The sequence below is a fragment of the Pongo abelii genome, chromosome 10, assembly GCF_028885655.2.
Source record: "Pongo abelii isolate AG06213 chromosome 10, NHGRI_mPonAbe1-v2.0_pri, whole genome shotgun sequence".
Classification (NCBI taxonomy): Eukaryota; Metazoa; Chordata; class Mammalia; order Primates; family Hominidae; genus Pongo; species Pongo abelii.
Window position 1 is genome coordinate 128896332 of NC_071995.2, and position 12184 is coordinate 128908515.

At 46.7% G+C, this 12184-nt stretch overlaps 1 long non-coding RNA gene across 1 annotated transcript; it reads left to right on the forward strand.

Annotated features, from left to right (window-relative positions):
* Positions 1-2429: 2429 nt before the first annotated feature.
* Positions 2430-3974, forward strand: LOC129049423 (uncharacterized). The gene is made up of 3 exons (XR_008512479.1): positions 2430-2569; positions 3160-3383; positions 3512-3974. It is a non-coding gene; the product is annotated as an uncharacterized LOC129049423 (long non-coding RNA).
* Positions 3975-12184: the final 8210 nt, after the last annotated feature.

The window sequence follows — 12184 nt, forward strand, 5'->3', positions numbered from 1 at the left end:
GAAACCCCATCTTTACTAAAAATACAAAAAATTAGCCGGGCATTGTGGTGGGCACCTGTAGTCCCAGCTACTCGGGAGGCTGAGGCAGGAGAATGGCGTGAACCCGGGAGGCAGAGCTTGCAAGTGAGCCAAGATTGCACCACTGCACTCCAGCCTGGGTGACAGTGCGAGACTCCGCCTCAAAAAAAAAAAAAAAAAATATACAGCAAGTTTGGTAACGCTTGTGCTTTCTTATTTCTTATTTATTTTCTCATTTAAACAAATGGGGAGAGAAAAAGAGAGGAACAGTATGGCTACCACCATCCCCAATTAATCCTGCCTTAAACACTGATATGATGACAGGAGCTGTGGCAGCCATCCTGTGAGCACGAGGAAAAGATGAAGGAATGCATAGGCATAAGGCCCTTGGACACAGCTGAGCCACTGGAGCAATGCCTCAGGACTTCTGCTTTGTGAGAAAAATAACTCTTTACTTGTATAAACTATTAGCAACTAGTGTGTTTCTAATTAATACACATCTCATCTCCGTATTGCAGAGAAGGAAACTGAGACATAGGGGGGTTACGTGGCTTTCCCAAGCTGGTGAGTAGCCAAGCCAGTGCCCAGTCCAGGTGCATCAGGATCCGGAGTTTGTACAATTAATATCCTACTCTATGGAAAGAGATGAGTGGAAAGGCAAAATCATGAGCATTTGTCCAGTCCTATTTAAAGCAGAGTCATGTCACATTGGACGAAAAAAATTAGGTCACTAGATACCATTCTTTTTTTTTTCTGAGACAGTCTCACTCTCTTGCCCAAGCTGGAATGCAGTGGCATGATCTCGGCTCACTGTAACCTCCACCTCTTGGGTTCAAGCAATTCTTGTGCCACAGCCTCCCATGTAGCTGGGATTACAGGCATGTGCCACCATGCCTGGCTCATTTTTGTATTTTTAGTAGAGACAGGGTTTCACCATGTTGCCCAGGCTGATCTCAAACTCCTGACCTCAGGTGATCTGCCCACCTCAGCCTCCCAAAGTGCTGGGATCACAGGCATGAGCCACCACGCCTGGCCACTTGAAACCATTCTGTATAGTGAAACAGGATAATCTGCCCTACCCATCCCGTGTGTGTGTCTGTGTGTAGGGTATGTAGCTGGCGAATGAATCAGAGAAAGAGACAGGTGTGAGCCTGCTTTCCTGAGGCTTCCATCTTAGAGGAAGGCAGGCGGGTGGCCAATGGCAGGATAACACACATGCCAGATGATTTCAGAGTGGAGTTCCCCTGGGAAGCAGCAGGCGGAAGGGTGTGGGCCTCTGCAAAGGGCTCTCCCCATTGTGGTCACAAATTGGCTTTCTCAAGTACCTGGAGCCTGGCTGTGTGGGATCACATCCCACAGCTGGGTGGTCCCTAAATGAGCTGATTCTCATCAAAGCTGAGAAGCGTGGCCTGGTGCGGTTACTCACACCTGTAATCCCAGCACTTTGGGAGGCCAAGGTGGACAGGCCACTTGAGGCCAGGAGTTCAAGGCCAGCCTGGCCAACATGGCGAAACCTCATCTCTAAAAAATAAAAATAAAGAAGAAGCAGAACTTTGCAGAGTCCCACCAGGAAGCAGTGCCACGAGGCCTTGGTGCTGCTTACTGCAACTGAAGGAAGTGTAAGCGACGGTCTGTCTGAGACAGCCAGGTGGGAAGGGGTCCCCAGAGAAACTCCAACCTGCCTGCACACTGGAGTGGAGCCACAGAGGTTCATGCCACTTGCAGCAGGGAAGAGCCTGGCCTCTCCTCTTCCTGGGTGGAACCTGGAATTCAATCTGCGAGGCAGGAAGCATATACTAGCAGGATTCTTGCTTTGGCTTTTCGGAGAGTCCCTGTTACCCTCTTTTTTCCTTTTCGCCCAATAAATTCCATTTTTTTTTCCTCTTCAAATCATCTGTGAGCCTAATTTTTCATGGTCATGCGACAAGGACCCTGTCTTTTTTTTTTTTTTTTTTTTTTTGAGACGGAGTCTTCGCTCTGTCACCCAGGCTGGAGTGCAGTGGCGTAATCTTGGCTCACTGCAAGCTCCGTCTCCCGGGTTCATGCCATTCTCCTGCCTCAGCCTCCCAAGTAGCTGGGACTACAGGCACTCACCACCACGCCTAGCTAATTTTTCATATTTTTAGTAGAGATGGGGTTTCACCATGTTAGCCAGGATGGTCTTGACCTCCTGACCTAATGATCTGCCTGCCTCAGCCTCCCAAAGTGCTGGGATTACAGGCGTGAGCCACTGCGCCCGGCCTGGACCCTGTCTTTAGCTGAACTAAGGAGAGAGTTCTACAACATCTCTGGCAGTGATTCTTCCACAACATTCTGTAGAGATTCCTCCAGAACATTCTGTAGACATTTTTCTAGAATGCTCTGTAGGAATTCTAGAACATTCCATAGGGATCCTTCCAGAGCATTCAGTTACTAGGATAGCGGCCTATAGACACAGAACCACTCTTTTACACACCTCTTGGGTTTAATGCATGATTCAATACATATTTCATAAATATGGAATAATATTGGTGCTCGGTGGAGACACAGCAACCTTGGATGCGGTAGAGGAGTTAGTTGACTTCTCTTACATCTTTTCTTGCCAAAAAAAACTCTGGAATTATCAAAGACACCAGTGACCCCTTCAGCTCATCTTGGGCAGATTCCAGAGACAGGAATGGAAGCCGTCCTGGTGTGGACAGATTTTATTAAGGAGGAGCGTTCCTCACGTCCGTGTCCACACTGCTGAGATGGGTTCACAGGAGTTCCTGACTTTGAATTGGGATCTCTCCTGTCTGCACAACAGGGAATTTATTGGCTCAGGGAATCCGAAGAAGGCTGTGTGATCACCCAGCAGGAGGGGGGTGAACGTGAGCAGAACTGGAAAGGGGGCTAGAAGGCCAGCTGGGCCCTTCCTCACCATCCCCCGCCCCTCTCTGTGCACATCAGTCTTATCCTCTCTCACTGTGGACCTGAATTCTCTTTTCTTTTTTTTTTGAGACTGTTTTGCTCTTCACCCAGACTGGAGTGCAGTGGCACCATCTCAGCTCACTGCAACCACCACCTCCCAGGCTCAAGCAATCCTCCCACCTCAGCCTCCCAACTAGCTGGGACTACACGTACACAACACCATTCCTGGCTAATTTTTTTTATTTTTTGCAGAGATGAGGTCTCACTACGTTGCCCCGACTGATCTTGAACCCCTGGACTCCAGCAATCCACCCGCCTCGGCCTCCCGAAGTGCTTGGATTATGCATGTGAGCCGTTGCACCTGCCCCATACCTGAGTTCTTTATTGAGTGGAAAATATGGCTGACTACAACGCCCAGGTTTTGTAGACAGTGGTTCCACTGCCTTTGGGAATCCAGCTCTTGTTCCCAATTTCAGGTATTAATATCCTAGGGAATTCTCTGATGTGCTTTTGGGTTTACCGGCCTCCCATGGACCATTCATGTGTAGGAGGCATGAAGGCCAGGGCACGCGAAAACATGCCTGTTGCCCTGGACACCGTTCAGCAGGTCCCAGAAGGAGCCTATGTTTCCAGAGTAAGAGGAGAGGCTGACCAGCAAACAGAAGGATCTGATTCATCCCCAAGGCACGAGACGAGCAAGGTGAGAACGTTCTCCGCTGTTCCCCTTTGCTGCATCTCTCTACCTCATGCCTCTCCAGCTGTTTGCCTTCAGGCCATTCTCACAGGCAATGCTGAGTGGAATCAACTTCCAGACATAAGGCATAGAAGCCACACTACGTGTGTGGGTTGCTTGCATTGATAGAACGATTTCCAGAAAGCTGTTGGCCATCTCTTGTGTTATAGAGAGAAGAAATCTCTTCATCTCATGTATAAGGCCAAAATGGGAGTATTATTAATACATCTTAATGCTGACAATGCCATTTTCTGCCACCTACACTGACACTCTTATATTTGTTTTTGTGATTTATAACAGCAGTATTGTTTAATTAAATGTTAATTGCACCAGGACTACAAGCGTATATTCTCTTTGAAATTCAGGGATAATGCTGAAGTTCTCATCAATTATTCTCTCAAACCCACATCCTCTTTTCTTTTCCCCAGGCTCAACCACTGATTTCTGTTTGTTTTGTACCTTGTTGGATGGCTCTATAAAATTGCATACATGTATTCGAGCCTAGAACCTGAGAGGTTTAAGTATGTTGTGTGGGTTTGTGTGGGTCTTCTTTGAAAAGTCAATAAACTCTGGGTACCTTGGTGCCACTTTTTAATTCAACAATATATCATGGATATTTTTTATGTTATCATATGTAGGTTTAGCTCATTTTAAAGTACATTTCCCTACTAATGGATATTTTCAATTGTTTCCAGTTTTTCCTTATTAACCTGTTCTGAAATACTCACGTGTGGAGGAGAAAATGGAGGAGAAAATTTCTCTTGTTGAAATTTCTGAGAAGTGAAATTGGTGTATGCTTTTAAAATTCCAAGTCCTGCTCCTACCAGGAGTGAGAGTGTGAAAATATACCTGTTTCCGATACCCTCGTCAGCACTTGATACTAACAGTCCTTTTAACTTTTATTACAATTTTCTCAAATGGTGGTTTAGAGACATGAAAGGCCATCTGTGAACACTGAGTTCGTACATTCCAGGCAGGTAATTGGCACTTGTAAGATGGGAAAATAGTTTGAGTAAAGCACAGCGTTTCATTAACAAAAGCTGACTTTTAAAATCAAATGATCTACTATTTGCAGGATTTTAGCCTTTTGCTCATCCCAACAGTTAATTGCAAAATTGACCATCTTTGTAAGTTGTTCCCAAATGATATACACTCAGCTCCCAAACAAGATGTCATTAAGGAGCTTCACTTTCTGTGCTTGATGGAACAGCAGCTGCTTCTTTGTGAAAAAATAAATAAATAAAAAAAAATAAACCCACCACAGTATGCTTTTTGAAATGGCCTTAAAGTCAGAGAAACATTTGTGGGACATGATTCTGCAACAAATGGAACTTTGGGTTTATGTGTTGGGTGGAAAATTGGACTGGAAGAAGTTCAAAATCCTTTCCAGCTTGGGCAGCCCGTGTGCCTGTGGTTCACTTGGTGATTCTCAATCATAAGGATGACTAATTCATTCAACAAAATATGACTTTATTTCCTGCCATCTGCCCAGCACTGCTCAGGATGTGGGGATGAATCAGGGAATGAGACACATGGACCTGGTTTCATGAGGCTTCCATCCTAAAGGCAGGCAGGCAGGCAGGCATCGGCAAGATAATGCACCTGCCAGATCATTTCAGAGACTGGGAAGTGCTCGCGAGAGATAGGCAAGCTGTCTTGATGGAGACAGACAGGAGAAGGAGTTAGGAAGCTAGGAGCTGACATGAAACTACATTTCCCTACTACCGGATAATGGTCAGGAGCATGCACTCTAAGGGGGCTAGGGATGAACATCAAATTCCAGGATGGGGTCCTGAGAGAGGCTCTGCTCTGACAGTCTAGGAGTGGACAGTCTAGGAGGGGACTTTCCTTGCATAAAGGCAGGAAACCAGACTGAATCATGTCAGCATCCCTTCCAGATTAGAGATTCTACAGTTTTCTAAAATGTTGGCAAATCTGCAATCTGAGCTCTTCTCCCCACAGATGCAGGAGTCCACGACATGAGTGGCATCCACAGCTCCCCGTGGTGATTTGAAGGAATGACCCTTGGCATCACCAGCCTCACCCTGTCTGTGGCCATCATGGGAAACTCATATGCAAAGAAAAGAGTCTTTCTTTTCTTTCTTCCTTCCTGCCTTCCTTTCTTTTCTCTCTTCTTTCTCCCTTCCTTCTTGTCTTTTCCTTTTCTTTTCTCTTTTCTTTTCTTCCTCCCTTCCTTCTTTCTTTCCCTTCTTTCCCCTTCCTTCCTTCTTCCTTTCTTTTCTTTCCCCTTCCTTCCTTCTTTCCTTCCTTCCTTCTTCTTTCTTTCGGTGGAGTTTCACTCTTGTCGCCCAGGCTGGAGTGCAATGGCATGATCTGGGCTCACTGCTCCTTCCTTCTTTCTTTCTTCCTTTCTTTCCCTTCTTTCCCCTTCCTTCCTTCCTTCTTTCTTTCTTCCTTTTTCTTTCTCCTTCCTTCCTTCCTTCTTTCTTCTTTCTTTCTTTTGGTGGAGTTTCACTCTTGTCGCCCAGGCTGAAGTGCAATGGCATGATCTGGGCTCACTGCAACCTCTGCCTCCTGGGTTCAAGTGATTCTCCTGCCTCAGCCTCCTGAGTAGCTGGGATTACAGGTGCCCACCACCACATCCGGCTAATTTTTTTTTTTTTGTATTTTTAGTAGAGATGGGGTTTCATCATGTTGGCCAGGCTGCTCTTGAGCTCCTGGCCTCAAGTGATCCACCCGCCTCGGCCTCCCAAACTGCTGGGATTACAGGTGTGAGCCACTGCGCCCGGCTGGAAAGAGCTCTCATTGTGTTTTACCAGGTTGGTGTGGTTCACTTTGATTGCAGTTTTTGAGTGGCAGTGGAGTAGCAGGATCTGGAGGGTAGATTGTCAGCCACTCATAGCTATGAGACCTAGGAAAAGTTTCTCCACTGTCCCATGCCTCAGTTTTCCCCTCTGCAAAGTCCTCATGGATTTGGGAATGGTGGGTTACTTCACATAGATAAGGCATTTGATGTCTGCCGCACAGTGAGCCCTCGACTCAGGCTGGCTCCCCTTGCCAGGGCAACCCTCCGTCTGTGTCCTGCGTGGTGCCCAGCTTCCTTGGGGCAGGGGTACAGCGAGATATAGGGCCCAGGAGGGTTGGCCTTTGGTTCTGTGTCCATGAAGCTTGCCTCAGAGGTGATCACTGAGTTGGTGAGTATCTCCCTGCAGGTGCCTCCCTGGTACATGCAAATCTGCCTGTTGTGCGGTCTCCTTAGACACATCCTTCTCTGGGGTTTTGTCACCTTCATGACGACTCCAAAATACCCACACAGCACTTGGCCTCTAGAGAATCCCCTCCATGATCCCTCCTGCTTTTTAATTTTTTTTAGAGACAGGGTCTGTCACCCAGTCTGGAAGGTAGTGATGCAATCATAGCTCACTGGGCTCAAGAGATCTTCCCACCTCAGTCTCCTGAGCAGCTAGGACTACAGGTATGTGCCTCCATGCCCAGCTATTTTTTTTTTTTTTTTTTGTAGAGACAAGGATCTCGCTATGTTGTCCAGGCTGGTCTTGAACTCCTGGCATCAAGCAATCCTCCTATCTTGGCCTCCCAAAGTGCTGGGATTACAGGCATAAGCCACCATGCCTGGCTTCCCCTCCTGCTTCTGAATTAGACAATATTGATCTCCAAACCCTCTCTGGGACATTGATGTTTGGAACAAATTCAAGAAGTTTCCCAGGCTACTTCTGCTCTCTTCTCCATCATATCTATGTCTGAGGCTGGCTTTCTGCTTGAAAGGGAGTGAGAGGGCACAGGGAAAAGATAGGTGTAGAGAAATATGTCAAGAAGGGCATCCCAGCTATGTGGGAAAATGTGCCTAGGCAGCTATCAGGGCTGACAGCATGTTGCTCAGGGCCTTGCAGGACACGGATATCACATTCCAAAGGGACGATGGAGGAGAGTTTAGTGAAGGCACCATTGTCAAGGGTGGAGGCAACATGAGACTAGCAGCAGTAAAGCCTGATGCCACCCCAACACCTGCAAGGTCAGGGGAGCCCTCCCTGCAGGAGCCGAGAGGATCCATAGTGAGATGCAGCCAACCCATGGAGGCCCTGCAGGGGAAAAGCCAGTGGAAGGAATACAACAACCTCTCTCCTCCTGCCCTCCGTCTTCTGCCAGAGTGTCTCACTGGTTGGATCCCAAATCCAACCAAAGACAATGAAGCCTATGAATGCATTTATAAAACATCCCCCAAGGCATAGAGCAGTGAAGAGTCTAAGGGGTAAATGGGAAGTGTCTAGTGCAACAAGCTTGTGCTCTAACCCAAACTGATGAATGCTGGGGTCTTCTCTGCAGGAAAGAGTTTTTGCCACATTTCATGCAATTTATACATTTAAGGGACCAGACTCAGGAATCCAACTTTCCTGCCTCCCAGACTCTTGCCACCTAAAAATAGACTGATGAACAATTTTTGTGTAGAAAAGCCAACATCAATTCAGTAATGGCTACTGTTGCCTTCAATAGTGGAAAAGATGGGGAGAAGGAGGCAGCACCCTGAGAATGCATGAAGGACTGTGAGGAATGGGCTTTCTACTCACAGGTAGAATCCTATTTAATCATAAGCTCGAGAGCAGGTTTTGCTACCTTCCATAACATCCATAAATTATCCCCGTATATTTAAGAGTCGGGTTCATTGATTTATAATACAGTTCATTTATAAAAACCAAACTTATTTCACAGATGACAGCAGCTACTTGAAACGCTCTTTAAAGGGAAGGTGGCCTAAAAATTATCCAGTTTGGTCTGAAACAAATTATTCACGAGGAATGCAGTGTCAGCAGGAAATGGGCCACGTATTAGTCGCTGACAGGATGAGACCACATCAGTATCTGATAATTATTCCAGCACTTCAGGGTGGAAACACGCTGATAAGATGAGGAGTGGGGAGTGCCAACGGATGCCACAGATGCCCAGCAGCAGAGAGACGTCATGCATGGTCTACTATCTGAAAAATATATTTCAGGGGCTACTGATTTTTCTCTTTTAAAAGAGGTAAAGTGGGTATATTGAAACGACCTGAATGTTAGAGTATCACCCAGAGTTTGTGGTCTCATGGCCATGGAGAACAAGGACACAGAGATATGAAGAGTGAAGTTAAAAGTGGAAGTTTAATTGGCAAAAGAAAGAACAGCTTTCTGCTGCAGAGAGGGGTCCCGGAGAAGTGGGTTGCCGGATCCACGGTGAAACAGAGGGCGTTCTATAGATGAGCTGGTGAGGAGGCAGTGTCTGGTTTACACAGGGCATGAAAAACTGGTTGGACCAAATGTGCCATTTGCATAGGGTGCGAAAAACTGGTTAGACCAGGTGTGCTGTTTGCACAGGGCTCCAATCTCTGGTCACCCCACCCTAATCTTTTACTATGCAGGTGGGTCTTCTGCCTCAGCTGTACCATGTTGCCCATTCCTTTACTGTACACCTGGTAACAAAAAAAGGGAAGATGGAACCTCCATGTTGGACATACCTGGTCCCCAGGTAGCCCTTTTCTATTGGCACAGCTGCTGGCATCCCCCCGTGCAAGCTTCCAGCTTGCTTATCTATGTTTGCAGCTTGATTTTTCAGGCTGCTCTTTGTTAGACAAGAAATGTTTTCCTGGGCTGCTTTGTGTTAGAAGGGAAGCTCTGCTGAGGACTCTTTTACTCTATCTACCTAAATAATTTATTTCTACCTCCTTTATCAATATTGTCTATTGCTGTGGAATGAATGACCATGAGCTTAAGGTCCTAAACAACATACAGTTATTATCTCGTGGTTTCTGTGGGCCAGGAGGCTGGACATGGCTTTGCTGAGTCTGCTGAGAATTGTGATCTGATCGAGGTATCACCCAGGGAGGAGAGCTCATCTGAATGTGAGGCTGGGGAAGGAGCTGCTTCCAAGCTCACCTAGGTTATTGCAGAAGTTCCTATGGGCTGCCTCCTTCCTGGCCTGACGGATCCCTGACAGGGCCTCTTGCTTCATCAAGCCAAGAAGAGAGTCCTAGCAACATGGGTCTCCCAATATCACACAATGCGAACACGCATATCCCATCACCTATACCACCTTCACCTTTACTACCTTCTACTGGTTAGAGCAAGTCTCAGGTCCTGCCTGCCGTCTGGGAAGGAGACCACACAAGGGTGTGAACATCAGCAGGATTAGGATGGAGACCACAGTGAGGAAGGCAGAAAACTATCTTGGGGGAAGAAAAGGAAGCTGGAAAGAGAAAGGAGAATGATAGCACGAGACACAAAGATGGATATGTGAAAGTTGCAGGAAAGTGGCTTTAAGATATTTGTTATTTCTGAATATCTGAGCCCTTCACAGAAAGTAAAGCAATGAAATTTCACTGGAATAAAAGCTGAGAAGAAAGGCCCAGCCCTTATTTTATTGAGTGTTGTAAGAGAGACCAACACCAAGAGGTCAACCAGAGAATTCCCACTGACTTTACACCAAAGGGCTTTTCTCTGTTTTTTTCCCAAGAAAGCCCAGGCAAAGAGAAATTGTTTTGCTGGCTCCTTCCCATTTGCATCTCAGGCCTCAGGGAGGCACCGGAGCGCCATTCAGACAGACCCATCAGCTCTAATCTCCTTTAATAACTGAGCACTCCCACCCTACAGCGGCCCTGGGAAGCATTAGAATGAGCTGGGGATGGAAAGCATGCCCTCTGTTTTCCAGGATTTTAATGGAGTTGTTGAAAAGGAGGTTTTGTTCAGCAACTTACTGTGCCCCAGGAGGCTTGCAGCAGCCAGGCTGGCTACTGACAGAGGAAGAAGGAGACAGACTCAATATTGTAAATGTCCACTGAAAGCTCCGAGAGGAAAGAGAGGTAGCAGGGAGCAGGGAAGGCAGGAAGGCTGGGAGAGGGTGGTAGAAACACTGTCACAATGGTGAGTTCTCTCTGCTGGAAACCAGACAGGCTGTTCATCCCAGTCTGAATTCCTGACACAGTAACTGAGCTCCTAGGAGTTTCAGGGTGATCCACCCAGCTCTGCTCTACTTATGTAAGGAAACAAAAAGAGAACTCCTCCCCAACCCCCATCATGTCACTCGATATTTCTTCAGAGCCCTTTCCCTTCCTGATCACAGGAGGTCATGCAGAAAGGCTTCTCTTTGACTTCCGACAGCTTCTTTTTCTCCCTGAACTTCACAGGAAAGATTATGACAGTGCTGCCCCAAAGCAGGAGCTATGGTCCTCTGATTCTCTGTGGAGTAATTAGATCACATAGTGAGAGCATTTCTCCTTTGTAAACCCTCCAAGGTCAGAGTCTCTTTGGGCACTGACATGGTTGTGATGCTCACACTTTCACTCACCTCCCTTCTAGCACAGCAGGGCCAGGAGTTCAGCTTGCAGCCTTGGCATACAGCAGCACACATCTAGAAGGAATTGGTGCTCATTGCAGCTGTTTCTTATGGTTGACTCCTATTTACAAAACATGGTAATGACTGTCCAGTCAGGTAACAGTAACATTTTTCTTTTACATTACATTTATGGAAGTTAAAATGGTGATTCTATGAAGCTGGAAACTCTGCATGTTGTTAAACTTCCGGTGTGATCTACGGTAAGATAAGTCATTATCTAATGGACCATCATGCTGGATGGTCTGTTGTCAACTCAGCCCACCACCCTTCCAAGGTTGAGAACCTCATGTCCCAGGATCCCTTTCCAGGCCGAGTTCAGGTGTGCTAAAAAGGGGAATTTGCATGAGAGGTAGAAGGCACAAAAGAAGTAAAAGCTTGTATTCTCCAGGGTCAGTTGCAAGCAGGCAAGTAGGCAGATAAGAGATTCACAGTGGCTTCCGGACACACTACTAAACTATTCACAACACTGAAGTGGTTGGTGGAGCTTGGTGGACCGTCTTGAAACTTACAATGGTGTCCTAAAAAGTCTTGGAGAATCACTGGCTTTGCTTCCACCAGAGGCATTCAATGTCAGCTCTTCTTACCTTTCACAGCAGCCTCTCTACACACTCTTGGAAGGATTTTTTAAGGAGGTGAAATAATTCATGGCTCCTCTCTAAGCAATATTGGGGGTGGTTGAGTTGGGTGGTTATGGTGAGATGTTAACGGGTCAAAGGTCCATCCTCATGCAAACTCATTTCTGTTATCATCGGCAGCATCTTTAGTGGTCAGAAAGCACCTAGACACATGTCATGTCACAGGAGGTCAAGCACATGAGTGGCCTGACACACCCACTCCACCAAGAGCAAAGTATCTCAGTGGCTTCTTCATTGAAGGATAGTCACTTGCACATTACCGGACACAGAGAGCATCCTGTTGGCCATTCTGCCTCAGCAATGGCACGATGAACACACTCTAATGTTGAGACCAAAGTGAGCTCCAGTCAGGGGTGTTGTGATGCTGAGAGCGTGGGTCCTGTGGGCAGGATCAGCCTGAGGAGCAGGGTATGAAAGACAGGGCTTATTAACAAAGATGACTTTCTATTGCTTTGCTGGAATGAAACATTAGAATTATCTTGAGTAATAGTCACCAAACTTTCCTAACTATGAAAGAAATGTGTTTTACAGTCATCTCTCAGAAAAGTTTGCCTTTTAGGCGCATTGC